The sequence below is a fragment of the Notechis scutatus genome, chromosome 7 (genome assembly GCF_049901735.1).
Source record: "Notechis scutatus isolate UNSWTSFEM ecotype Mainland chromosome 7, rNotScu1.2, whole genome shotgun sequence".
NCBI lineage: Eukaryota > Metazoa > Chordata > Lepidosauria > Squamata > Elapidae > Notechis > Notechis scutatus.
Window position 1 is genome coordinate 23609917 of NC_142015.1, and position 27717 is coordinate 23637633.

At 42.0% G+C, this 27717-nt stretch overlaps 1 long non-coding RNA gene across 3 annotated transcripts in view; it reads left to right on the forward strand.

Annotated features, from left to right (window-relative positions):
• The window catches only part of LOC148130058 (uncharacterized), a 190733-nt gene that overhangs the window by 9689 nt on the left and 153327 nt on the right, over window positions 1-27717 (forward strand). The gene's annotated exons all lie outside the window — the stretch shown is intronic.

Sequence of the window (27717 nt, forward strand, 5' to 3'; positions counted from 1 at the left end):
AAAACCTGTTTAGTTTTGGATCCCAGCCAACATCATATATTGAGCCTATTTTTTTTGTTTAAAAAAGAAAATGTTTTTCATTGCATACCTTTCTTGGAAATGGCACACAGTAAGACGAACCAATTTGGAAAGAGTGAGGATTCAAGATTTTTCTTTTATAGCAGAGATTTCTCTGTGGTGCAAGAACAATTGAAAGAGTTGTCAATCCATTTCTCCCCCCTGTTCTTCATCTAGCCAAGCCCCTATGCTGCTCCAAGGGGAGATTTTAATATGCCTTTGTTGGGTGAAAAGCTGCATGAATTTGTAGTGCTGTTATTGTGGCTGCTAGTTGAGTTGATAAAAAAAAAGGGGAGGGGGTTCGGAATCTGGCATTTCCACCAAGGTGGAAGACTGCAAAATAGAGCATTAACTGTTTTCTACCCCTCTTTCACAATCTGTTTTTTTTTTCCATTGGGAAAATACCATTATTATTATTTTTTTGGTCTATTTAACGAAATTGACTGTAGAAATCCATGTCATTGTGTTTGAGGTTTATTTGAGATTATTGTACATTTTATTGTTCATTGCTGTACAATGGAGTAGACATTCACACAACTGTCACATGACAAAGTCCACAGCATTTCAAGTAAACGTCAGCGATGGCATTTACCATTCAATACTATTCATGGCTCCATATTTACACACATCCTTTAAATATCTCGTTTTGAGCTCGTGGAAGACAAAGGAAAATATATAAAAAAAGATTCTCTTTGATTTCATTCTTCAGCTTTTCAGTAGCGTCTTGGTTTGTTCTGATCAGTATGTAAGCTTCTGTCACTATATGGAGCTCTTTGCTTGTGTTTTCGATCAGCAGAAAAGTTGTGGTGTGGTGGAAATCAAGTGATTTGCATTTGAGGGCTCCAAAACATCTGAACGAAATCAAAACCCAATTTCGTTTTATGTATGAATTTGGACGTAGTTTATTTTCAGTGCTGATTTTTCTCTTGGTCGAAAAATCTTACTGGAAACCAATGTCTTTGTGGGAAATTTTAAAAACAGGGTATTTGTTTTTAGGAATGCAGGAGTTGGACAGATGCTTTATTTTTCACTCTATTGCCCATGGCTGATCCTCTGTTAATTATTTAAGATATATTTAATCTCTTCTCTCGACCTTTACCCGCACCACAGAAAGAACTTAAGCCATACATTTGAAATAACAAGGGCTTATCTCCGTTGTCTGTCCGTCTGACGAATTCGCTCCTAACCCCCCCCCCCCCGCCCCCAATTCTTCCCACCCACCTTTCCATCGGTATCAGATTGAGGTTTAAAATAAAATAATAATCATTCTTTTTTTAAAAATGCTTAGCATCCCAAAGCTGGTGGGGAAATTGTTATCGCGAAGCACCTGTTTATAGACAAAAAAATATGAAATATAAAGGAAGAAAGGTGACCAAAGTGAAACAATAGGATGTCGGAAGCAAAGTTACTGGATGGATGTGATCCAGGTGTTAAGAGCTTATTTGCATATTTCCCACCTTTTATAACCCCCCCAACACAGATACACCTGCTATGGAAACTAATTTGATAGTTGTAAGCAACTGCTACAGGCTATCCTTCCCTTCCCAAGGTGTGCAGATGCGTTATCTCGAGCCAAACGTTTAAGGAACACGCTGGCTCCATTATTTACATGGTCAGAAAGCTTTTTTCCCTAAGAGGTGAGCAATGCAGATCACAGCACATAAAACAGAAGGCTCATGTTCTCACAGGCAAGCATAGACACACGGACACACAAACACACACACACACACACACTCACGGCATCATCCAGCATAAGGTCATCCTTCCTTCCCCCCAAACATTTCTAACGCCGCGTTTGTCAAAAGCCAAACTCTTCCAAAATGTCCAATGGTTTCCGGACGATTCTTTTCATCGTCTCCTCCACGTGGGACGCGTCTATCCAGAATGTCTGGATGAAAAAAAATATAAAATAAGAAAGGTGAGAACTCTGCCATCTTTGGCTCTGAATTCATCCATTTCCCTGTTTCCATCCTCAACAGCACCCCCCCCGTCTCCTCTACCATCACCCTCTCAGTCATCTGGTATTCCTCATGCCGTTCTCCATTCTTATGACGGTAGCAGCCTCCCTGGCTGTTGAATGAAACCGTCGCCGCGGGAGGGAAGGAAGGAGTTGGAGCATCATTGTCAATGCCATGACTGTCTATTGTTCCCCCTTCTTGGACGCTGTAGGTTCCCTGAACCTCATTCTTTATCGGTGACCCTGATCCAAGGGTAGTGGAGAAAATCAGCAAGAGTCTTCTTCTTCTTCTTCTTCTTCTTCTTCTTCTTCTTCTTCTTCTTCTTCTTCTTCTTCTTCTTCTTCTTCTTCTTCTTCTTCTTCTTCCTCTTCCTCTTCCTCTTCCTCCTCCTCCTCCTCCTCCTCCTCCTCCTCCTCCTCCTCCTCCTCCTCCTCCTCCTCCTCCTTGTCCTCATCCTCCCCCTTCCCCTTCCTTCCTTCCTTCCTTCCTTCCTTCCTTCCTTCCTTCCTTCTTTCTTTCTTTCTTTCTTTCTTTCTTTCTTTCCTTCCTTCCTTCCTTCCTTCCTTCCTTCCTTCCTTCCTTCCTTCCTTCTTTCTTTCTTTCTTTCTTTCTTTCTTTCTTTCTTTCTTTCTTTCTTTCCTTCCTTCCTTCCTTCCTTCCTTCCTTCCTTCCTTCCTTCCTTCCTTCCTTCCCTTCCCTTCCCTTCCCTTCCCTTCCCTTCCCTTCCTTCCTTCCTTCCTTCCTTCCTTCCTTCCTTCCTTCCTTCCTTCCTTTCTTCCTTCCTTCCTTCTTTCGCACTGTTACAATAAAGAGCTCCGTACATCCTGCAAAATTCGGAGCTGCAATGAGTGGGCGGTGGGGTGGATTCTTTGTTGCTTCCCTGTGTTTTGTGACTCACTGGCTATATTTCAAAATGCCAGGCTTTCTTCTGGAGATTTGTGTGTGTGTGGGGGGGCGCTGATTGGAAAGGCGAGGTAGATGGTTGGGATTCACTTTACCATCAAGCAATAAAAAATAAGTATTAAGTTGCAACCACCAAAGGCAACTTGGACGGATCCGGTGGGATGCTTACCCCGAAAAACCAAAAGGATGGGTGTGTTTGCTTGGAATTCAGTGTTTCCAAGACTTACATTTTGGAGAAATATATCACTTACAGTTTGGAAGCATGTCTATTGCCATCTACCTGTCTGTCCATCCCTCCCCCTTCTGCCTTTTCTGTCTAGGACTAGACACCAGTGGGTTTTTTTTTAAAGAGGCCGGAAACAGCATGGAATTCATGTTTAGCTTGGAAAGCAGCCAGATAGAAAGCTGAGTTTTGGTGTGTTTTGCAGCATGCGACTTTGCAACGGCAAATGAAAGGAATGTGTGTGTGCATGTCTCTCTTACATAAGATATTTGGATTGTTGGAAGACCGACAAGTAAAATCCATTTAATTAGGTTGCCTTTGAAAATAGTTAGGTTCTTTGTTGCCTTCTTATGCTTGAGTTTCAGATTTCCACATCTTATTCAAAAGCAAGAATGTTTAATGGACTATGCGCCCAGCAGTATCCGGATCGATCATATTTAAACTGCAATTGTTAGAAATCCCTGTGTAACAACCTCTCAGCTCTTTAAAAGACATGTTTTCAAAATAATAATAATAATAATAATAATAATAATAATAATAATAATAATAATAATAATAATAATAATAATAATAATAATAATAATTCCTCTATATTCTAGCTCTGGTGAGCTTCATTATTCAGATTTTAAAAATCCATATTGGTGGAAGCATAAGAAATAGAAAGAAAATAGTTTCAGTTGAGCTTCCAACAAAGCCAAAATGGCATTATTATAGATGCTTCTTTTCTCACGATAGAAAGGATTCAAACTATAGGCTTTCTGAGTTCCTATTTTTAGCCGGCTTGCTCATTACACTGCCATCAAGCAAAGTATTTTGATCTCAGTAATTATGTGGAGAAACATTTCAAATCACTTCAGCATGTTTACTCCTTACACCTTGAAATGTCTCGGTGATTATGAAGGTCTGGTATCACTTTCAACCTGTCTAATTTTAGTCGTTTAATGCTTTCCTTGCCACAAACATGCCTTAAACTTCCACCAAGTATTTTTTGTCTGTTCCTAGCCATTGACTCCCTTTAGGCCATGAAATGCTGGCATTTTATTTGATTGGGCTGGAAAGAAAATTGAGAACTTTGAAAATAATGCATACAGCAATAATAATGTATACTCTGCTAAACTATCTAAAAAGGAAGTATTGCCATCCTTATTCTCATCTTACCTATTACCTATCTCCTTATCTTCAGATGACTATAACTTGCTTATTTATTTATTTTATTAAGCGATTATAAGATAACAGGTATAAGTATAAACATAGTTATGAATACATGAAATGGATACATATAAGAAAAATAAAATATAAAAGAAACAATAGGACAGGGACGGTAGGCACATTGGTGCGCTTATGCACGCCCCCTACAGACCTCTTAGGAAAGGGCTGAGGTCAATAGTAGACAGTCTCAGGTTAAAGTTTTTGGGGTTTGGGGAAGAAACCACAGAGTCAGGTAGAGTATTCCAGACATTGACCACTCTGTTGCTGAAGTCGTATTTCCTGCCATCAAGTTTGGTGCGGGTTTACCTTGAGTTTGTATCTATTGTGTGCTCTTGTGTTGTTATGGTTGAAGCTGAAGTATTCATTGACAGGTAGGACATTGCAATGTATGATTTTATATACTATACTTAGATCGGACCAAAGGCGGTGTAGTTCTAGGTTTTCTAGGTCTAGAATTTCAAGTCTGGTGGCATAAGGTATTCTGCAACAAGTAGAGGAGTGGAGAACTCTTCTTGTGAAATATTTCTGGACTTTCTCAACTGTGTTAATATCAGATACGTAATGCGGGTTCCAGACTGATGAGCTGTATTCAAGTATTGGTTTTGTATGCCCTAGTTAGTAGTTAGTAGTGTGATATTACCAGAGAAAAAGCTACGTAAGATTACGTTAACAACTCTTAATGCCTTTTTGCCTATGTAGTTACAGTGGGCTCTAGCACTTAGATCATTTGAGATGAGTACTCCAAGGTCTTGACTATTCAGCTTGTATTTTATTTTCTGATTGTTTTTGCCAATATGTAAGACAGAGCATTATCACTATTGTTGTTTGTACATTGAGAGATTATGCACCGGAAACAAATTATTTGTGTGTCTAATCACATTTGGCCAATAAAGAATTCTATTCTATTCTATTCTATTCTATTCTATTCTATTCTATTCTATTCTATTCTATTCTATTCTATTCTATTCTATTCCATTCCACTCCACTCCACTCCACTCCACTCCACTCCACTCCACTCCACTCCACTCCATGAATGGAAAAACAATCATAGCAGAATAACAGTATAACAGAATTGGAAGGGACTTTGGAAGTCTTGTAATCCAACCTCCTGCTCAAGCTGGAGACTCTATATACCATTTCAGACAAATTGTTGTCTAGTCTCTTCTTAAAAGCCTCCAGTGTTGGAGCATCCACAACTTCTAGAAGCAAGTCATTCCACTGGTCTAATTGTTTTCATTGTTAGGAAATTTCTCCTTAGTTCTAAGTTGGTTTTTCTCTTTGTTTAGTTTCCATCCATTGCTTCTTTTTCTGCCTTCAGGATGGTGGGTCAGAGACTAAATTAAAATAACAGAGTTGGAAGGGACCTTGGAGGTCTTCGAGTTCAACCCCCTGCTCAAGCACACCATGTCAAGCATGTGGCTGTCCTTCTTAAAAGCCTCCAATATTTGGGCTCCCACAACTTCTGGAGGCAAGTTGTTCCTCTGGTCGATTGTTCTCCCTGTCGGGAAGTTTTCTCCTTAGTTCTAAGTTGCTTCTCTCCTTGATTCATTTCCGCCCGTTGCTTCTTGTCCTGCCTTCAAATGCTTTGGAGAGTATCTTGACCCCCTCTTTTTTTGTGAAAGCAATTCAAATATTGGAACATTGCTATCGTGTCGCCCTGGTCCTTCTTTTCATTAAAGGATCATTATTGCTATTCTGGAAAAAAAATGTTTGGGTGGTTTAGGACCACAGCTTACCTGAAATAATTTGGCCGATCTTGAGATTACAAAAGTTTGAAAAAGGGGATTGATTGTTCTACATTGTGTAGGATCAGATTGTGTTTTGGAATGCAACTTTTTTTTCCTGAAGCATGCCTGACCCAGGCTGGCCTTTTCTTGAAGCTAACTCTGAATGCAGTCAAACCCAACTAGCCGGTTCATGGGGCATCCTTCTTCCTCATTTATCTTACATTTATCATTTCAGCTGCCATTTCTGTTGACAATTGATAATGTTCCTTCCTTCCTTCCTTCCTTCCTTCCTTCCTTCCTTCCTTCCTTCCTTCCTTCCTTCCTTCCTTCCTTCCTTCCTTCCTTCCTTCCTTCCTTCCTTTCCTTCCCAGTGGTCAGAATGCAGTATTGCAAACTAACTCTGCCCACAGCAGCAGTTTGATTCTGCCCGGCTCAAGGTTGACTCAGCCTTCCCATCCTTCCAAGGTGGCTAAAATGAGGAGCCAGATGGTTGGGGGCAAGAGGCAGACTCTGTAAACCCCTTAGAGAGGGCTGGAAAGTACTGTGAAGCAGTATATAAGTCTGAGTGCTATTGCTATTTTCCTTCCTTCCTTCCTTCCTTCCTTCCTTCCTTCCTTCCTTCCTTCCTTCCTTCCTTCCTTCCTTCCTTCCTTCTTTCCCTGCAGGTAAGATAATGTTACAATTTCTTTTGTAGATGGGATGGGTTAGAGAGCTCCCTGGCAAATGCTTAAATCAGGAAAGATCTTCTGAAGATGGATGGGGGGAATCCATTTTTACATTTCAGATTCACTTCTGCTGATCTTTGCATAAAGAGTGAATTATTGCATAAGCTTCCATGACATTTGCAGAGGTGACGTGAGTCTTGAGTTACGCATTGGAGTAAAGCTCTTTTTAAATTGCCATTTCCAAGATTTACTGTGTGTATTTTTCCCTGCCTGGTTCATTTGTACTGGGACTCTCTATGCATCCAACTGTTGCACTGAGGTTATAAAAACCACCCTTTCTCTACAGTTATGCCCCTGGTCATGCTGTTGTAACAGGAAGTGTCAGGTGACTTTCATGTTTCCATGGGTAAGCAGTTTGAAAGGATGGGTGTGTTTTGTTTAGTCAATCATAGCTAGGGAAAAATTCTTTTTGGATATAAAAACATGGGTGAGGTTTTTATGGGTTCTTAATCTGGGTCTGATTTTGCTGTTCCTAAACCCCTATGGGACTTTTTCTATTGACTTGAGAGTCAGTCAACAACAAGATATGTTTGATTTCACCCCAAGAGTGGTGTTTACATAGGAACACAGCCAGAGTCTTGCCTTGGACCAAATATTTTTAGTATATATTTTCTTCTGTTATGTTGAGGAAGAAAAATGTAGGGGGACTGTAAACTGGCTTCATGTCAACGTTCCAGCAAACCTCCATTCCAACCAATAACTCCAAGACAGACATCGCTCAAAAGTTCCCTTTTATTTATTTGGATAGTAACTGGCACAACTGGGGGAATCCCAAACCTGAAAATTCCAGGGTTCCTTGCAATAATCAAAACTACAAATCCAACCCCCTACACCCATCATCACATCACATGCCCCAATCATCATCCGTGCCAACTGAAGACTTCCCCTCACATATGCGCACAATAGCATGACCTTGAACTACAAAAAGAATGTTGTTTTGTCTAACGACATATACCCCAAAAACTTCCACCCTCCCACTTTCCCAGTGTTTTGACCCAAACCCTTTTCCAGTAAGACAAACACAAACCAAAGGGAACATAAACCTTTTAATGAGTCTTACGAATCCCCGATTAAAAGGCTGCTGCAAACTAATTAACTTTGATAAGCACAAACATTGCCAAAACTGAACGAGACTGCCAAAAATCACAGATAAGAAATATTTCACAATACAAGAGTCTTCAAATACCAAATTAAGAAACTGTAATGTCCACGAGGCTGAGTTTCAAAACATCTTTGCTTCCTACAAAGAATGTTCACTTCAAAGATGGCTTTTATCTTCTTGAAGGAGGGGCCATTACCTTGCAGCCTTACTCCCGAGTCGCCTGTGCTGTTGTAACTGTTCTTTCCTCCAAGCAATCCTGCATGCACACGCACTTGGCACAGGCTCCTCGGGAACCTCCTCATCGTTGCTGCCAGCCCCCACAATCTCTGAAGGCATCAGTCCACTCCCTAATGGTCCTGGCCCCTCATCTGAGTCCTCGCTCTCCTCAGCCATCCGCACCTGCTGCCAGTAACCACAACACCCAGGCTCAAAATGTGGCAGTGTGGGAGCATCTGGTTTCAATATGGCTTCCAAAGCTGACACTTCGTAGATGAGACTGCCAATTTGAGTAAATACAAACAATCCTTGACTTCATTCATTTAGGGACCGTTTAAAGTTACAAGTGAAGGCAAGGAAAAAAGGGACTTATGACCTTTTTTCCACACTCATCCCCACGATCATGTGATTAAAATTCAGACGCCTGGCAACTGTCTCATATTTTATGGTGGTTGCAGTGTCCCAGGGTCATGCAATCACCTGAATTCTCTTCATAATTGTCTCGCTGAGCAACACAAATTTGGGCTCCATTGTGGTTGTAAGTTGAGGTCTCCCTTTAATAACAACCTATTTTTTATTTGACTTAAGGGATATTGGAGGTCAGGAGGAGGGAGACTTTGTATTAAGCTGGCTAAGTTAGTCCGGGTCAAGTTGGCCCTAAAATCAATCTGTTAGTCAGGTCCTTGTTACAGGGTGGCTGATCCAACAACAATTTCATTCCTTGGTCTACTTTAGCCTACAAAGGAGAGAGGAAGTGCCTTTAGGGCTACAGCAGCCACTGTCCATCCAGTTTCTCTCAAAATGATTTCCCATTATTTATGTATTTTTTTTAGCACGTAATGAGAACATGACAAAAGAGAAGTAAAAAAAAAAAGAGAAGTAAACATATACACACAATCCACCTAATTGTATACATAACTTCTATGGGATACTGCAGTCAGATGTCTGACTCAGCTATTCAGATAATTGTCTCTGGCATTGCTTTGTGCAGATCTTCTAGGGCAGTGATCCCCAACCTTTTTTATGCCGCGGCCCGGTACCGGCATCAGCTGGGCGCCGCGCCTGGTACCGGCATCAGCTGGGTGCCGCGGCCTGGTACCGGCATCAGCTGGGCGCGCGCCGACGATCGCGCCGCCATCTTTTTGATGAAAAAGTGCTTCCAGTGACCTCACCGGAAGCACTTTTTCATCAAAAGATGGCGGCGCAAGCGCTCGGTGAGCTTTTCGGGTAGAAATGGCTTTCTACCCAGAAAAGCTCACCGAGGATGCCGCCATCTTTTTGATGAAAAAGTGCTTCCGGTGAGCTTTCTACCCGGAAAAGCTCACCGGAAGCACTTTTTCATCAAAAGATGGCGGCGCCAGCAAACCAGCGCCCGGTAGGACTTGTTCCACGGACCGGTCCCGGTCCGCGGACTGGTGGTTGGGGACCCCTGTTCTAGGGAACCAGAGAATGCCCATCATGAGCAATCTTGCACAACGTGTTTAATAATTTGCACATGAGCACTGAAATCGCAACAAGGGGAATCTTTCCATCCCCACTGATACAGGACAAAGGCCCTTCTTCCAGGATCACATCTAATTCTGTTCAATTTTGACCAGACAAAGGGAGGCAGGTCAAAACCAGGTGGCTTGGTAGAGGGATCACTAATAGTCAGTCCATGAGAAGGTACCTTGGACCATTCTTCTCTCCAGGCGTTCTCAGGGTTAAACTGGTTCAATTAATAGTGGCTTCCCATAATAAAGGACTATAACAATCAGTACATGGATCCACCCCAGAAATCAGCCAGTAAACAGGTAAAAGGCCACAGAAGGTTCTTCATACTTTGAAGAACGTGCCTGTCTTGGAGTTTTGATTCTGTTGGGTGTGTTACTTGGGGGTCCCAAGTAACAAAGCTCCAAGACAGGCATGTTCTTCAAAGTATGAGGAACCTGACACTGATCCAACTCTCGATCGGCCGAGGGTGACAGCGGCCGTCGCCCGTCCCTTCAGAATGGCACTCGCTTATCTCTCAGAACCCACTGACCCATGTTCAACTGCTGTTCACATGGAACCCTTCTCCATTTTGGCCTTCAAAGTTCTCATTTAAATATTTGCCACTACAACCAAGATCTGCACCCGCAGTGGCCTTCCAACTCATCACAGCCTAGCCCCTGGGGTGCGCTTTGCCGGCGATGGCCGGATATGGGCCTGATGCTCCAGCGCCATCCATTCATGTAATATCTGAAAGAAATAGTAAAGCTAAATATCTAGGGGAAGTTGTAAAGTTCTGAGGACTACAGAAGGTCCTTTTCATGACTTGAGAGTGTCTGGAGAAGAAACTTTGAAGAGCATGTTCACAAGAGTAATGGTCTCCTTTCCCTTGCAAACTTACTAGATAAACATTTGGAAGAGTTGGATACCAAGAACACAGCAAATTCAGACCAAAGAAAGTTTTTTTGTGGAGTTTCTGTGGACAGAGATGACATTTCTGGAGGAGTTGCTTCCTTGTGTATTCATCTCACCTGACTTCAGAAATCAGCAAGAATGAAGCCTCTGTCCCATACCTGGTTTTTGGCATTCTTGGTCTGAAATTAAACTTTTTATAAGAAAGTTAGATATGAACTTTGAAAATTGGTTTGAGGAAGATTATGATTAAAAGGTTAATCAAAGAGTGGATAAGAATAGTTGAGTGAATAAATGCCGGGTCCCGCTCATCCATTCCACTTCATTCTCACCTCAAATCTGTTTGCACCGGGACAAAAACTGGAGTCCTTAACTCACCTGGCAGCAAAAGGCCAAGAAGGATGAGAGTGTACCAGGGAAAATGAGAGCCCATAACCCTCTTGAAGACAATTGGGGAGAAAAAACTTGTGTTTGCCATAGAACTCTGCCATAGGGGGGGAAAAAAAAGAGGCATCATAATTTTGGTTTCTTTTTCAATAGTTCCATTGTGGTTTGCAGGAAGAATGAGTGTTGAGTAAAATGAGAAATTGTGGTTGAAGAAAGTGAGTCATGAATTCTTCAGCGACACTATTTGACTCACTTTCTTTCCCCCAAAGGACCTAGAAATGATCCAATGAGTCAAACAGAGAAGTGGCTCAGGTTGAGACATTTAGATATCATTAGGCAACCTGTGACCCATTGGGTCATCATTTCAGAAAAACGTCCTTGCTTAAAGCCATAAACAGAATGACCATGGGTGGGCAAAAAAGCAGTAAGAACAGGACTGACTTCTGACTTCCTAGAAACTTCCCCATTGACTTTCCTCAAAACAAGCAGACAGAGAAAGCTGGAATTGACCATCATGTGACTGTGGCTGACCATGACTGTGCCACACCACAGAAAGGCCTACAACTTTGCCAGATTTCAATACTCATGAGTCCTGGCACATTTTCAAGCCGACTGGGCAATTCTGGAAGCCGAAGTCCACAGTTGAAGTTGCCAAGGTTGAAAAACACTGGTCTAGAGCAGAGCTGTCAAACTCATGTCATCATGATGGTGACACATGATGTATCGGGACTTTTTCCCCCTTCGCTAAACCGGGCGGGGCTGGGCCCAGTACATGACGCAGCTGGCCCGTGGGCCATGAGTTTGACACCCCTGATCTAGAGCAGGGGTGGGCAACTCTGGCCCTTTTATGAATTATGGACTTCAACTCCCAGAATTCCTGAGCAAGCCATGCTAGCTCAGGAATTTTGGGAGTTGAAGTCCACAAGTCATAAAGGGGCCATAGTTGCCCACCTCTGATCTAGAGCATCTCTTAGGAATGAATATGTCAGGTGTCTATGTCTATGGTTGTTTTAGAGTTGCCAACAGAAAGGGTACGGGAAAACCAGGGTCAAGGGTAACAATGAATTACGTGTCTCAGAGTCGGCTACACCCAGGCAGTGCTGGACATATTAACTCCCCATAAATCCTTTTGACGTTTTGGAAGTTTGGCTCGAGACTCATGATTTAATTGGGGCAACTTCCAGAATCCTGACATCAGGCACAAAAGATCAGGTTCGTAAGTGACAGTCCAATTAAACTAATTTATTAGTAATCATGCCTATGAACAGGAATCTTCTCAACTCATGGTTAGCACCTGCTTGGACTTAGATAATGGTCAATGGAATTTAAGGAGGGTTGGACTTAGTTCACTTGTGACTATGTAGGGATGCTAGGCTGATTGCTCTTTTCACCCTGCCTCCAGGTTCTGCCAGTTCTTCTCCTACAGGATGCTATCTAAACCATGAAAGCAAATCAGGATTGAAAATTAAACAGAGAATCTGACTTGATCTTATGCAGTCTCTTTTACTTTTCCACCCCTCCAAAATAAAGTCTCACGGAGTCCAACAAGATAACAACTCCCTGGACATTTTTCTTCATTCAGCATTTCATAGTTATCTCTGAAAAGGATTTCAAATCCTTTCAATAGGCTATTAAAAGAGGGAGAGGAAAAATGGAGACCGACGGACCTGGATTCATAATACGGAGGAAATTGGACTTATTAGAAATCTTATTCATTTGAGAGAAGTCCAGTGGCTCTTTACATATCTCACAGAGCTCCATTTTACAACAACGGAATCCTGGAAAATGTGGAAAATGCTTGTGTTTGTTAAAGCTGGGGCAGCATTTGCTTGACCTCCTTTGGGATTTATGGCTGCAGAACAAGGAAGAAGGCTTTTTAACTTCATTTGCACCGATTCACAGGGTTGTTTAACATTATTGATTCTTCTTGACTTATCTATCTCAGTTGGTGCTGTTGACCCTGGCATGGTGTTGGAACAGCCGTTCTCCCACAATGCCCATGCATTAAGTCCATTTACATTCTCCTCTGTCCTCCAGAGACATCTTTTGTCCTTCTAGAAATTGCTCATCCATTGCCTTGGAGAATTGAGTGGTTGCTCCTTCTTGGTCCTCTGGCCTTCATTATGAGCTCCTCTTAGGACACTGATTGGCTCCCCATTCCGCACAAGCTTGAAGTTGACAGAGTTGAGACCTTTGGCCCCCTTCCCTCCCTCTCTGTCCCTTTTGTTGTCTTGTGTTTTGCATCGCAGTGGTCAGAAAAAGGACAGGCTGGGGAACAGTAGAATATTCCCAGAGGGTGTCAAGGGACAGCCATCTTTTTACCTCCCTGGGTCAAGACATTCGGGATTGGGTGAGGAATCACATCACAGAAAGAAAAATGGCTTCTCCCACAAGGACAATAGGCCAAGAGCAATGTTTTTTTTTTTTTTTTTTAAAAAAAAAACCAATTAATCAAGCAAGGCCTTTTGTCTGTGACTGGAGAGTAAGAAAAAACTGGAGAGGTGCAAGAAATGACAATAAGGAAGCTTTCGCCTAATGAAGGACAATGACTTTTGCAGGAAATTGACGTTCCTCTGCGAAATGTGCATTTGCAAATCTTTTGTAATAGTTGAGACCTGAGATTCACATGAAAGTGAGTCCAATAAGAACATCAAGAACTCCTACCTTCCTTTTTCCTAACCAGCATTGCCATGTGGTGCAGTATTGCACTTACAGGCTATTTCTGCCAATTGCCAGCAGTTCGATTCTCACTCAAGGTTGACTCAGCCTTCCATCCTTCCGAGGTGGAAGGTAAAATGAGGACCCAAGATTGTTGGGGGGCAATATGCTCACTCTGTAAACCGCTTGGAGAGGGTTGTAAAGCACTGTGAAGTGGTACTGTATATATAAGTCTAAGTGCTTATTGCTATCACGTTTCATTTCTCGCCCCGTCTTTCTTCGTTTGGAAATTTAAGTCTTTGCCAACTGCTCCTCACTGTAAAAAAAAAAAAAAGCTGCTAGCATTTCCTGTTTCATACGATGTAGGTCAGTCTTATTTACGTAAATGAGATGAAAAGAAACGATGTGACTGAACATCAGCACCAACAGGGCAAAGCAAGAAAAGAGAGGAAAGTACAATCCAGCTTTGTGTCTAGTGGAGTCAGAGGAAACCGGAAATTCAAATCTGGGTATAATATCATGTGCCTACCCAGAGCAGTGCACCAAAATTAGTGAAAGATTGGTGTCTTAGGTATGCTACTGCCCTCTACCGGACAGAATGGATGTTTGGGGATGAAATGAGATTTTCATCGATGAACGAACATGTTTGGAAATCCTTGGAAAAGAAACACAGCTTTTTATTCTATTCAGTTTGGGACAAAAAAAGAAAAGACCAATGTCTCCAAGCTTTACATATTTTCAGCATTTAAAACATGCTTTTAAAAATCACCACTTGCCACAGAGAAAAAAAGCGTTGAGCATTTTGCATTGAGCAAATTGAACATGTGTGGGTTCGGCAATATTTGGGTGGCCTATTGAAAGTGGCTAAGTCTTATTTTCCAAGACTGATGCACACAAGTATAACTGGATCTTTTCCTAGTTTAGAAACAAAAGTCCTTCTTGACTTTTGACTGTTGCAGCTGAGTGGGAATTCTCCCCCATTTTTGGAAGGAGAAAAATATGAAAGGAAAGAAAGTTACTCCAATCGGCAAAAGACATTTTGGGCTAGACTAGGGAACTCCAAACTTGGTAACTTTAAGACTTGTGGACTTCAACTCCCACAATTCCCTGTGCTGGTTGGGGAATTCTGTGGCTTGAAGTCCACAAGTCTTAAAGTTGCCAAGCTTGGAGATCCTTGCAGATTCAGTCTAATTGGGACCACAGTTGTAATCCAGGTGAAATCAAGGAGAGAAAGTGGGTTTCTTGGAGGCCTGGATTTCCACCAATAAATCAATAAACAGACACCTTGACATCAATCCAATCTACCAACCATTTAGAATGAAAGAACAAACAACAACCACAATCCCAAAAGCAGCTGCCAGGGTTCCAAGAAATACACCCATAGCAAACGTAACTCCAAGGCAGGTAGATTCCTCAAAGAATAGTTTTGTTGGCTGTATCATATTGGCACAGTTCTGGTGAAACCCAACTCTGAAGTTTCCCGTGGTTTTCATCTAATTAAAAGTAAAAGTTTTTCACCTTTCCCAAACAATCAGTAACATGATCCAATCAAGGTGCTGTCCAGTTTCCTGGCAACTTCACTCCTCCTCTCTCTGACCACCTGTGAGAATGACCTTGGTTCCCAGGAGAAAGTATTTTGTTTTGGCTACAAACCCCCAGCTATCACTATTCTCCCCCCTTCCTATCCCTCAGCTCCAGTGTGGCAACACTTAAGCCTCAGGTCAGGTCACCTTCAAGGATGACAGCCACCTTTGAAGACCAATGAACAGCCAAACTGCAAACAAACTTATAACTCAACAAATCCCAAGAAATCAGACCGCATCACACACAGCTGATCAAATCAACCCGAAATCAGATCATGGCATCGTCAGAACAACAACACCAGCACTAATTTACATTCACACAGACGGCACTTAAAAACTGTTTAAGTTTTTAAGAACTTAAAAACTGAGGACTATGACTCAGCAACTACAGCCAGCCAATCGCACAACCTGAAATCAAACCAGGACTTAGTGAGGTATTTAAAGGGCCGGTGCTCCCCCCAGACAAGCACAATCCAAAACGCACTGAAGATGTCTCCTCAAATGGAGATGAAACATTTGCAACCAAATCGCCAAGCTTGGAGCTCAAACCAACAGCATAACCTGTCGTTCCCCAGTCGGAACCTGAATCTGCAGAGGAAGGCGAGCCGGAACTGGAGCAGATGGAGATCGACTTTGATGGCTTGGGTGTGGCTTTATTGGCTTGGGAGGAAAATGGGGAGGAGCAGACCCAGTCAGGCCAGGGCCTTTCAGGATTGGGATGGCTTATAGGCAGGGAGGAAGGGGGAACAGGATGACCACGAGAGGCTAAATGGTGAACATGAGAGAAAGAGTTCAGGCGATGCGCAAGGACCGCCCCCTCCTGATCCCTGAGGACGGAGAGTGGAAAGAAGGTGAGAACAGCGCAGGCTGATCCAACTAGTCGGGAGGAGAGCACCCCACCCCTCTTCACAAGGCACACTGGGGAATGAGACTTTTTTTGGAGGGGGCAGCTGTGGGGAGAGGCATTTGTGGGGAACAAAAGCTGAATTCCTAGAGTGTTGAGTGCCGAGGATTTCCTAGATTCCCTGCATTCCTTCTGGATTTCTTGCTTTGCAACCATGGTGCTAACAGTGTTGGGCTGGACTATTTGCAGCCAGAGGCTGGTTGAGGTGTGTGTGTGTGTGTGTGTGTGTTTGTCCCACTTTGCTCTGGCACCTGCCCGAAACATGGGAGCGTTTGGGGAAATTTGGAGCAATAAAAGGGCGGTTTGAACTGCCAGCTGCCTGTGCCATGCCCCATGTCATCACATAACCCTTGCCACTAGGCCAGTGTTTTTCAACCTGGAAAACTTTAAGATGTGTGGACTTCAACCTCCCAGAATTACTCTGCCCGCTTCTGTATTCTGGCCCATTCCAAGTCCTCCTAAGGAATGTGAACTTTGTCACCCACCATGAACAGTGTGACAGTGAATCAACACAAGCACCTTCCTCGTGAACCTTATCAAAGATTTGGCGTGGCAGAGAGTGCATTTTGAACACAAGTATGCTCCCTTTATTCCCATTATTCAATTATGACTTTTTCCTTGTCTTTCACTCAACAGTTTAATTAGCTCTCATTTACTAAGCAGTGCATTAAAAAAAAAAAAGATCGGGGAAACAAACACTCCAAGAGATAATTACACCACGCCGTTCTTATGCTGTCTCAACAACTTAACATTGCTGTGACTATGGGGGGGCATTTGCAGTAACTTTAAGTGGCACCATATAATCTGTTTTACCTTCTAATCTACTCTAACATGGGTAGGATAGGGTAGGGTAGGGTAGAATAGCATAGCATAGCATAGCATAGCATAGAATAGAATAGATATTGGAATGTAGAGTAGAGTAGAGTAGAGAAGAGTAGAGAAGAATAGAATAGAATAGAATAGAATAGAATAGAATAGAATAGAGCAGAATAGAACAGAATAGAATAGAATAACAGGGTTGGAAGGGATCTTGGAGGTCTTCTAGTCCAACTCCCTGCTCTCAGTGTACATAAAAGAAAAGATACATTCGTCAAGAGTCAAGAATCATCAGGTACAACACTTAATGATAGTTGTAGGGTACAATAAGCAATCAATTCATACCAGGAAACAGTCAATATAAATCGTAAGGATACAAGCGACAAAGTTACAGTCATACAGTCACAAGTGGGAGGGGAGGGGTGATAAGGAGTGATGAGAAGATTAACAGTAATAGTAATGCAGACTTTGTAAACAGTTGGACAGTGTTGAGGGAATTATTTGTTAGCAGAGTGATGGCGTTCAGGAAAAAACTGTCCTCTTGTCTAGTTGTTCTGCTGTGCGGTGCTTTATAGCTTCATTTTTTTTAAAACATATTTTATTCAGTTTTTCACATTAAAAACAAAAATCTCTTTTTAGTGGACAACATATTTCCGGGTCATCACCTTTACATACAAATATGACAGCAATTATACGTTCGTATATGCATACTTAATTATATTATTACCTTTTCCATTCCAAATTTTCAGTAAGGAGAGAAACAAACACATTAATTCTAGCCTCTTTCATTAATCTCAATCGAAACATATTTTTGTTTCATTTCAATTATTTCAAATATAATCCTTTAATATTTATTTTAAAAATAAAGATAAACAATATGTGTTTGCCTAATAATAATAATGATAATAATAAAAAAATTACCAATGTCTCTCCTTGCTTTTAATAGTCTATATTAACTTATTAATTTAGTTGGTTCTTTAGTCTGTCATATTCCCTTTCCATTAAACATTCTTTTTATAAATTCTATATTAATACAAATTTTAACACTAAAAAAAACCAAGTATAGGTTTCCCCCCTTTTACTGTTTTGAGTGTGACACCTCCATGATTAAAATATACCTTTATTCCCTCATCTTGATTCCCAATAAACCATTATTTTTAAGAAGTTACAATAATAATCATTACATCTTTTCATTTGGATTCCGCAGCATATTTTTCCCGCTTGATTTTTAATAAGAGTTATCAGTATCTATATTACCCTATTTTCTAAATGTTTCTAATTGCAGAAATATTCTTATTACCCCTTGTCACCCTGCAGAATCCCCTTTTTAATTCATCAACCATTATCTCTGAAAAAACAATTTTTCAACATTTTACTATTTCCATATTTCTTTATTTCATGCACCTGTTTCTTACTGCTTCTCCTCCCCCTCTTTTCCCCATATCTTGTCTCATTCCAGTTTATATCCCTCTCTTTCTTAATATCTTCCTTTCCCCTTTTCTGCTGGGTCTTTCTGCCTTTCCTGGCTTCACAGGTATTCCCCCTTTTGATTGCCTTCTTAAATTTCAACTTTTTAACCTTCCTTCTTTCCCCACTTCTTTGTAGTGTTCTTTGTGTTAATTGTCTATTTAAAATGCCTTCTCCTTGAATGGACTCCTCCTCCTCTGAAGCTCTTTCTTCTTGTTCTTCAATCGCCATTTCCATTTTTTCTAACACAGAGCAAAGTGATTCGCCTCTTTCCTGTAGTAATTCTCTCATATTTTTAAGTTCCATTTTTAATTCCCAAAGAGATATCATCATTACATACTCTTATATTTTATGATTGTTAAAGTCCACAAAAAAAAAGAAAAACACTTTTACTTTCCTTCTTTCTTCTTTCAATTTTCTAAAGTTCTCAGTTATTCCAGCCAAGGGTCTATACCAAAAACATCAATCAATCCCACAGTCAGTCGTTCCTTGCTTTTTTCTTTATTCTGGTTCTGCTTTCACTTTCTAAGATTCTTACTTTGTTTCAATATTTCTTTAATGTTATATCCACACAAGTTCATTCAGAAACAGGATGTTTTCCCTTTTGTTTGAGCTCAAGTTTTTGTCAAAAGGTGGCACTCTCCATTATACAAAGTCTTCACCTTTTCCCCCTATTTTTTTATTTAGGGTTTTTCGAACCTCAATATTCTAGTACAGTCCAGTCTCCAATTTGTAAACTTTATTATTATTATTTTTTGACAATCTTAAGTCCAGCTTTATTTTATGCCTGTTTATTCCCAAAATATTTTAGTCCAATTTAGTTAAATCTTTAGTTTCCTTTCCTGGTTTGAAGCCCCGCTTAGCTGTCAAAAATATCTTCTTTTTTTTCCCCTGTCCCTTTGCAATTTTGCCGCTCACTTTTCTTTTCTTAAAAATTCCATGTTACCTTAATCCCAGGGTACTTTTGTTTAGTTGTATTGCCCAATTGTCCCGGTTCAGATATTATCCACCTCTTTCTTCCCTCCTGCACAAATCTTAATCCAGCTGAGTCCTCCTCTTCGGGGTGGCCATTTTAAACCACCGCTGCAATTGTCTTCGGGGGGGGGAGACCAAGCCCAGGGGGGGAGATGCGGCTCCCCTCAACCTGGCTTAGGCAGCTTCAGCCCCTAATCATAATGATCGGGGCTCTCCAACGAAAGAGCACGGACCATAGCCACAGACAGTCGCGATCTACGGTCCGTCAGCGAGGAGGCTCCGCCTTCTTCCCATAGCTTCATTTTGAGGGTAGGAGTTGGTAGGATGAGTATAATCATGAGGATGGGCAAGACAACAATGACTGGGATCCCTGGTGATCTCTGTGCTTGATTGTTTTCTTGCAGACATTTCATTACCCAGCTAAGTAACATCATCAGTGCCGGAATGCTGGAATTTTTGTATTGTGTCTGGGCAGGACGATAAATTTCATGCTCCTGCATTCCAATGTGTGTTCTTTTCAGATCCAACCCAGGTCTTAAATGTGAGGCTTGTCTCCTTTCAGTTTCTCCAGCTTGTTCCTCCCACACCCCCATGCTCAAAGCAGCACCTCTCCCCCACCCTCAATTCTGTCCACTCAGCATTTCTGCAGAGTCGATTCTATCTTCTCGTCGCCCACAACATTCTGTCCTTCGGAGGAGCCCAGATAGAGCCCTGATTGTTTTAGCATGGCACTGCAGCTGGGTCCATGGCTTATTTTGGTTTGGGAGTTATAAAAAGTAAATGTTTTGTCAATCTATCATCCTGAAGGAACCAGTCTGGAGACTTGTTAGCTCGGCTTATTTTTGTTTGGTTTCATTTAAGAGCACACATTCATCAAGGCTCAGCCATCTCCGCCAGACTTATAAAGTCATTGTATCCCAGTTTATTTAGATATGTCTGGCCTGTTATTTGGAGAAGAGGAAGAAAAAAGCTGTCCAGCTTAGGAGAGGATGTTGATCTATGGAACAAGAGATGCAAGTTTGGGAGAGGAAAAAACTTGGGCAAGCAAATAGTGGACAGGAAGAAAAAAAAACCAGAGGGGCTGAGCAGGTAACTGTTGGCCTACTGTATGTAGAAGCGGCTTGGTTGACGTCTGTAAGAAGTCAGAGGGATATTGAGCTGACCAGATTTAAGATTAAGGTAAAGGTAAAGGTTCCCCTCACACATACATGTTAGTCGTTTCCGGCTCTAGGGGGCGGTGCTCATCTCTGTTACAAAGCCGAATAGCCAGAGCTGTCTGAAGACGTCTCCATGGTCATGTGGCCAGCATGACTAAACACCGAAGGTGCACAGAACGCTGTTCCCTTCCCACCAAAGTGGTCCCTATTTTTCCACTTGCATTTTTACGAGCTTTCGAACTGCTAGGTTGGCAGAAGCTGGGACAAGGAACGGGAGCTCACTCTGTTACATGGTGCTAGGGATTCGAACCGCCGAACTGCCGACCTTTCTGATCAACAAGCACAGCGTCTTAGCCACTGAACCACCTTTTAGATTTAAGATTAGACTAACGTTAATAATATTTGAATGCCAGTCATGTGTTTTAAGCACTTTGAAGGCATTTGTAAGAAGAACGGAGGAGGAGGAAGAGGAGGAGGAAGAGGAGGAAGAATAGAGGAGGAGGAAGAGAAGGAAAATTTCTAGAACTGGCTAAAGACCTATGCAATCCATCTTCTGCATTGCATGGAGTCCATTTAAACAAGTCCTAGTAGCTCCAAGTTATGTTCCCCAGCTGCTCCTTACAAGGTGTTTTCAGAGCTGGTTATGGTTATCAAGACCACTAGTCATTAACAGCTTTAATATACATTCATTAATTAACTAATTAATTCATCACATTTCTCTACTACCCATCTCACCTAAGTGATTCCATAAATTCTCTTGCATGAATTGGAGAATGGCATGTGTTGAAAAGTAAGTCACCATTTGGTTCCTCCAGTCATTCCATTTTTCAGCCTGGATGAGATGAAGCAGATTCCCCAAATTGGACAAGAAAAAAAAGGGTTGGTCCCCAGCTACGCTTGGAAGACCCAAGGGAGAAAATCCATGTTTTTATCCCTTTTGTAGTCATGGGTTGCATGTAGAACTCCTTATAACAATCTTGGTGAGTTCATTTAAGATGACTAAAGTCTAAAGCAGACTTGGCAACTTTAAGACTTGTGGACTTCAACTCCCAGAATTCTCCAGCCTGGGAGTTGAAGTTCACAAGTCTTAAAGTTGCCAAGTTTGGAGACCTCTGGTCTAAAGTCCATCCTGGTTTTATGATTAGATGGAGATCTGAACCGGAACTTTCTCTTCCCAACGAAACATTTAATCTCTATCTTTACACTAACTTTTTTTTGAAGCAGGAAGATAATTGTTGTTGTGTTTGTTTCATGAGGCCACCCCAATTCTCTAATGATTCTGAGCTAGAGATAAGGTCCCCATGTTTTTAAAAAAATGGTTTTCATTGAAGGTTGACTAAAGTCAAGAACTGCAATGGTGCAGTGGTTAGAATGCAGTATTGCAGGCTATTTCTGCTGATAGAACAGAATAGAATTCTTTATTGGCCAAGTGTGATTGGACACACAAGGAATTTGTCTTGGTGCAAATCTTTCAGTGTACATAAAAGAAAAGATACATTCATCAAGAATCAAGAATTACAATGCTTAATAATAGTCATAGGGTACAATAGGCAATCAAATCGTATTAGGAGACAATACAAATCATAAAGATACAAGCGACAAAGTTACAGTCATAAGTGGGAGGAGATGGGTGATACGAATGATGAGATTAATAATAATAGTAATGCAGACTTAGTAAACAGTTGGACAGTATTGAGGGAATTATTTGTTTAGCAGAGTGATGGCGTTCCAGAAAAACTGTCCCTGTGTCTAGTTGTTCTGGTGTGCAGTGCTCTATAGCGGCATTTTGAGCATAAGAGTTGAAACAGTTTATGTCCAGGATGTGAGAAGTCTGTAAATATTTTCACAGCCCTCTTTTTGACTCGTGATCACTGGCTGCTAGCAGTTTGGCACTTCTAATCTCACCAGGCTCAAGGTTGACTCAACCTTCCATCCTTCCGAGGTGGGTAAAATGAGGACAAAGATTGTTGGGAGCAATTTGCTGAGTCTGTAAACTGCTTAGAGAGGGGTTATAAAGCACTGTAAAGCAGTATATAAATCTAAGTGCTACTGCTATCCTTCCTTCCTTCCTTCCTCCCCTCCCTCCTTCCTTCCTTCCTTCCTTCCTTCCTTCCTTCCTTCCTTCCTTCCTGCCTGCCTGCCTGCCTGCCTGCCTGCCTGCCTGCCTGCCTTCCCTTCACAGTGGTTAGAATGCAGTATTGCAGGCTAATTCCGCCAATTGCCAGGAGTTCAATCCTGACCGGCTCAAGGTTGACTCCATCCTTCCATCCTTCTGGGGTCAGTAAACTGAGCACCCAGATTGTTGGGGGGCAAGAGGCTGACTCTGTAAAATCGCTTAGAGGGGGCTGTAAAAGCACTGTAAAGCAGTATATAAGTCTAAGTGATATTATTATTGCTCTAGTGAAGCTTCCAGCACCGGGGTCCAACATCTCCTTTCACTGCCATCTACATCAGGTGTAAGAGATAGATTTGGAGGTTCTTCTTAGGTTCAGACCTCAGGTAGCAACGAGGGACCTGGAAGATGGTCCTCCAAGACCAACTGTCCCAAATGGTTCCTTCCAAATGGCTCTGTAGGAAAAGATGCTCTTTGTGTCTCGGTGGCGTGCCTTCCTCCACAACCAGAATGGAATCAGCCAAGTGCTCCATCATGTCACAAGCTCCTTTGATTCTTATCTCAAAGGCAGACACCCAGACAGCCAGTGGTGTGATGCTAATGTAGCCTCTGGCAGCCTTTGCCAAGTATTGATTAAGCATCCGATTTGCTTCCCTCGATAATAGGCCATCAGACTAAGCCAATAAGTGAGAAGAACACAAGCCTGTCACATCATTCGATGCGACAGTGGAACCAATGGAGAGGAGAAGTGCCAGGATTGGATGATACAGAAGCGGAGGGGGCCATGAGAGCTGGGGAGGAAGGAAATCTGTCTTAGCAACAGCAGAAAACACTTCCTCCATGTCCCCCCACAAACACCCCATTATCCTTCCCTTCCAGTGTCCTCAGCTCGGTTACACTGGGAAATGCCTGAGTAGATTACTCAATATTTTGAGCTGGAATGTGCCGTTTCCACCCAGTTAGGAAATTAATAAGTGATGAAGATGAGCTTACGGGTTCCTTCCATCAGCCTTTAGAACAACGTTGAGGGTAAGAGGAGAAAGGATTTGCCATTTGATCTTCAGATGGAGGAAAATGGCTCTTGCCTTAATCATTCCTTTGGGGGCCACTCTGATTGCAAGAATTAGACAGGGGCACAGTAATGGTTAAGGGATCAGGCTAGAAAACGGGAGGCTGGGAGTTCTAGTCCTGCCTCAGGCATGAAGTCGGGTTGGGCCAATCACTCTTTCTCAGGTCTAGAAAGGAGGCAATAGCAAACAGATGGACAAACAGACAGGCTTTTCTCACCATTGTCTATAGGTAATCAGAATAGAGCTGGAAGGGACCTTGGAGGTCTTCTAGTCCAACCCCTTGCTCACCAGAATACCCTATATACCATTTCAGACAAGTGGCTGTCCAGTCTCTTTTTAAAAACCAGCCATTCCACTGGTTAATTGTTCTCATTTTCAGCAAATTTCTCCCCAATTCCAGGTTGCTTCTCTCCTTGATCAGTTTCCATCCATTGTTTCTTGTCCTGCCTTCAGGGGCTTTGGAAAATAAGTTGACTCCCTCTTCTTTGTGGCAGCCCCTCAAATATTGGAATACAGCTATTATGTACAAATGAAGATGTGTAGGTACAAATGAAGATTTAAGCAGACTTTAGTTAGTGGAGCTGGTATGTGACTATTTCTATAAAATCTGTAGATCATTATAGCCAACCAGTTTTCAAAAACATTGAAGACCTTAGGAAGTTGTGACAGGAATACTAGAGGAATTTTTTAGATCATTTATTGGTTTCACGATATCGTTTTCCCACGGCTTCTTCCAGGACTCGCTGTATAAATGGGGCAAAGTATCCTCCCCTCATTGTGACTGTGGGATCCCATGTCAAACTATAGATCACATTATAACCAGTGGTGGGATTTTTTTTAACTACCAGTTCTGTGGGTATGGCTTGGTAGGCGTGGTGTGGCTTGGTGGGTGTAGCTTGGTGGGAGTGGCAGGGGAAGGATATACTGCAAAATCTCCATTCCCTCCCCACTCCTGGGGGAAGGATATACTGCAAAATCCCCATTCCCTCCCCACTCCTGGGGGAAGGATATACTGCAAAATCCCCATTCCTCCCCACTCCTGGGGGAAGGATATACTGCAAAATCTCCATTCCCTCCCCACTCCTGGGGGAAGGATATACTGCAAAATCCCCATTTGCTCCCCACTCCACTGACCTGCTTTCCAGCTCCGTTCTCCTGTGTAGGGCAACCAAAGAAGACCCAGCCGATCAGCTGGGACTCAATGGGAGGCAGAGAATAGATGGGGGCGGGGACAGTCAGAGGTGGGACTTGTCGGTTCTCCGAACTACTCCAAATTTTTGCTACCGGTTCTCCAGAACTGGTCAGAACCTGCTGAATACCACCTCTGGTCATAACTGGTTGTAAGCTGAGGTCATATACCTGTTCAATATCAGATTTTTTTCCTATAAATATGCTGCACTTCAATGATTAGATGGCCTAAACATTGGTATCTGAATATCAATCCTTTTAACATTCATATTTTATTATGTTTTTAATCTTGGGGAAATGTTAATATATATTGTCTGAGATGTCATACGCTAAACAAATAATTTCAAGATCTATTAGAAAAAAGTAGACTGCATCTATCCAATTTCATCTTGGAAGATTTCAAATATTGGGCCCTTGGGAAAAAGTCAGGAAAAATACTTCTGAATTTTCGTTCCAGGTGATTTTTATCTCCTCTGTGACAAAGAGTATCATTGGATCTCGATCATGCTCAGTCCTGGGTCAGAATTAGGCCGAATCTTTATATGGTTTAATGAAAAATAGTTTAATGAAAAGAAGGACTAGGGGTGACATGATAGCAGCCTTCCAATATTTGAGGGGATGCCACAGAGAAGAGGGGGTCAAGCTATTTTCCAAAGCACCTGAAGGCAGGACAAGAAGCAATGGATGAAAACTCATCAAGGAGAGAAGCAACTTAGAACTAAGGAGGAATTTACTGACAGTTAGATCAGTTAACCAGTGGAACAACTTGCTTCCAGAGCAGAGGTGGTATTCAGCAGGTTCTGACCAGTTCTGGAGAACCAGTAGCGGAAATTTTGAGTAGTTTGGAGAAGGTGCAAATACCACCTCTGACTAGCAATTTTATAGTATCCTTCCCCTGCCACGCCCACCAAGCCATGCCCACAGAACCGGTAGTAAAAAAAAAATAGGAATCCCACCACTGGGTCAAATGCCTTTCCCACCCACAAGCATTCTCCGCTTTTCATAATGCATAAAGACTCAAGTTGTTCTGTGTTTTCATATAATCTCCAATCCAAACTCTGGACACATGGATATTCGCTTGGCAAACCCAAGGGACCTTTACACCCACATCTAACGCTTATCTAGGATCGCTCTTCTAACTCAGACTAGCCGAGGCCTACAGCATGCTTAATACATGGGGACCATGGGGAATATCTCGAAAAAGAGCATCATGGAACATTTGCTTTCATTTGTTGTAATTATTCTGAAGCTTTGATGATTACTTTTACATTCTCGGTCCCAGATGAGATGAGATTCCCAGACGGAATTCCCTTGGAGGATGGATTAAAGTTGGCGAAATGGTAACAAATGAGATGTGTTATTTTCCGTTCAGTCATGAGACCATTTTAATACCCAGCGTGGTTGATAGAAAATTCCTCTTTTAGAACGTATAAAACTATCAGGGTCTCCAATAAAGTTGGTCTCCAGTTACAGCTTTTGCTGTAAAGGAATGTTTACTGTTTTTAGGAAGGGAAAGAAACCATAAAGGATCTAGCAATACCTTAAAGGCTATACATGCATTCTTGCGCGAGCCCACAGTCCACTTTGTCAGAAAAACAGAATATAGGTTGGTACTTTCTGAGCTTGGTGGTTTCCTTGCAGACGTTTCATTACCAAACTTGGTAACATCATCAGTGCTACTGATGTTGATGAGAGGTGTCAAACCACCAAGCTCAGAGAGCACCAGAGGTCTCAGACTTCAATCCTGGGCTAAAAATATTCTCTTTTATCGGTGTAGAACATAGTCCTGGGAAAAGGGTATTATATAGGTAGTCCTTAACTTTCAACCAATTGATTAGTGTCTATTAAGAGTTACCACAGATTGCCCCAAATGCTGCTTACAACCAGCATTTTCTTCCTGCTTGGGGGCAAAAACTGCTCCACAGCAAATGATAGGTTTACATAGCGATCACGGCATTTGCTTAATGACGGCAGCATTCACTTGTTTTGCTTCATGAACGCTGTTGAAAAGATAGTAAAATCAGGTTTGGTTTACAACCATCCCAATGTCAACCCTGAAGTTTCATTTTGAGCTGAGCGATAGAGAGGGGGAGGAATAGAGATAGCTGAGTTTTTGTAGCCAAAACAAAATACTTTCTCCTAGGAACCAAGGACATTCCCACAGGTGGCTGAAGAGGGGAGGAGTGAAGTTACCAGGCAACCAGATGGCACCTTGATTGGACCATATGACTGATTGTTTGGGGAATGGAGAAAACTTTTAATTAGGTGAAAACTGCGGGAATATTCAGAGTCGGTTTTCACCAGCTTGTGCCAATATGATATATCCAATAAAACTATTCTTTGAGGAATCTACCTGCCTCAGAGTTCTGTATGACTTGAAACCCTGACGCCCAACTTACGACCATTATTGTGAGACTCAATTATGGTCATAACGAGGACTTTCCCCTGAGTAGATGAGCTAGTATGTATGACCAGAAGTGCATTTCCAGGGAACTATCTGTATTTAGCAACTCTGTGGTTCCTTGAAAGGCCTTTACACCATCAAGGCCATATCCTTCACCTCACTGAGGCTGAAGTGCAACACCTTACAACCTTTTGGCCTCTTCCAGCCTTTGCAGAAGTTGCAAGAAATTGTTCTCAGGAGGAAAGCAGGACAACGCTGAAGCAGAACAGTACCGTATCCCCTCTGTATTCAGAAGAGAGGGGGGCAATTGCTCTTGGAAGGGGTTGCTTCCTGGAGAAAACTTATTTATTATTTATTTACTTTATTACATTTATGGAGCTGCTCAACTCAGTCAGCTCTGGGCAGCTTACAATAAAAGCAATCTTCCTTTTAAAAAAAAAAGCAATAAGTATGGCCAAACTATTATTTTTTTAATGGAAACCAGAAAGAACAT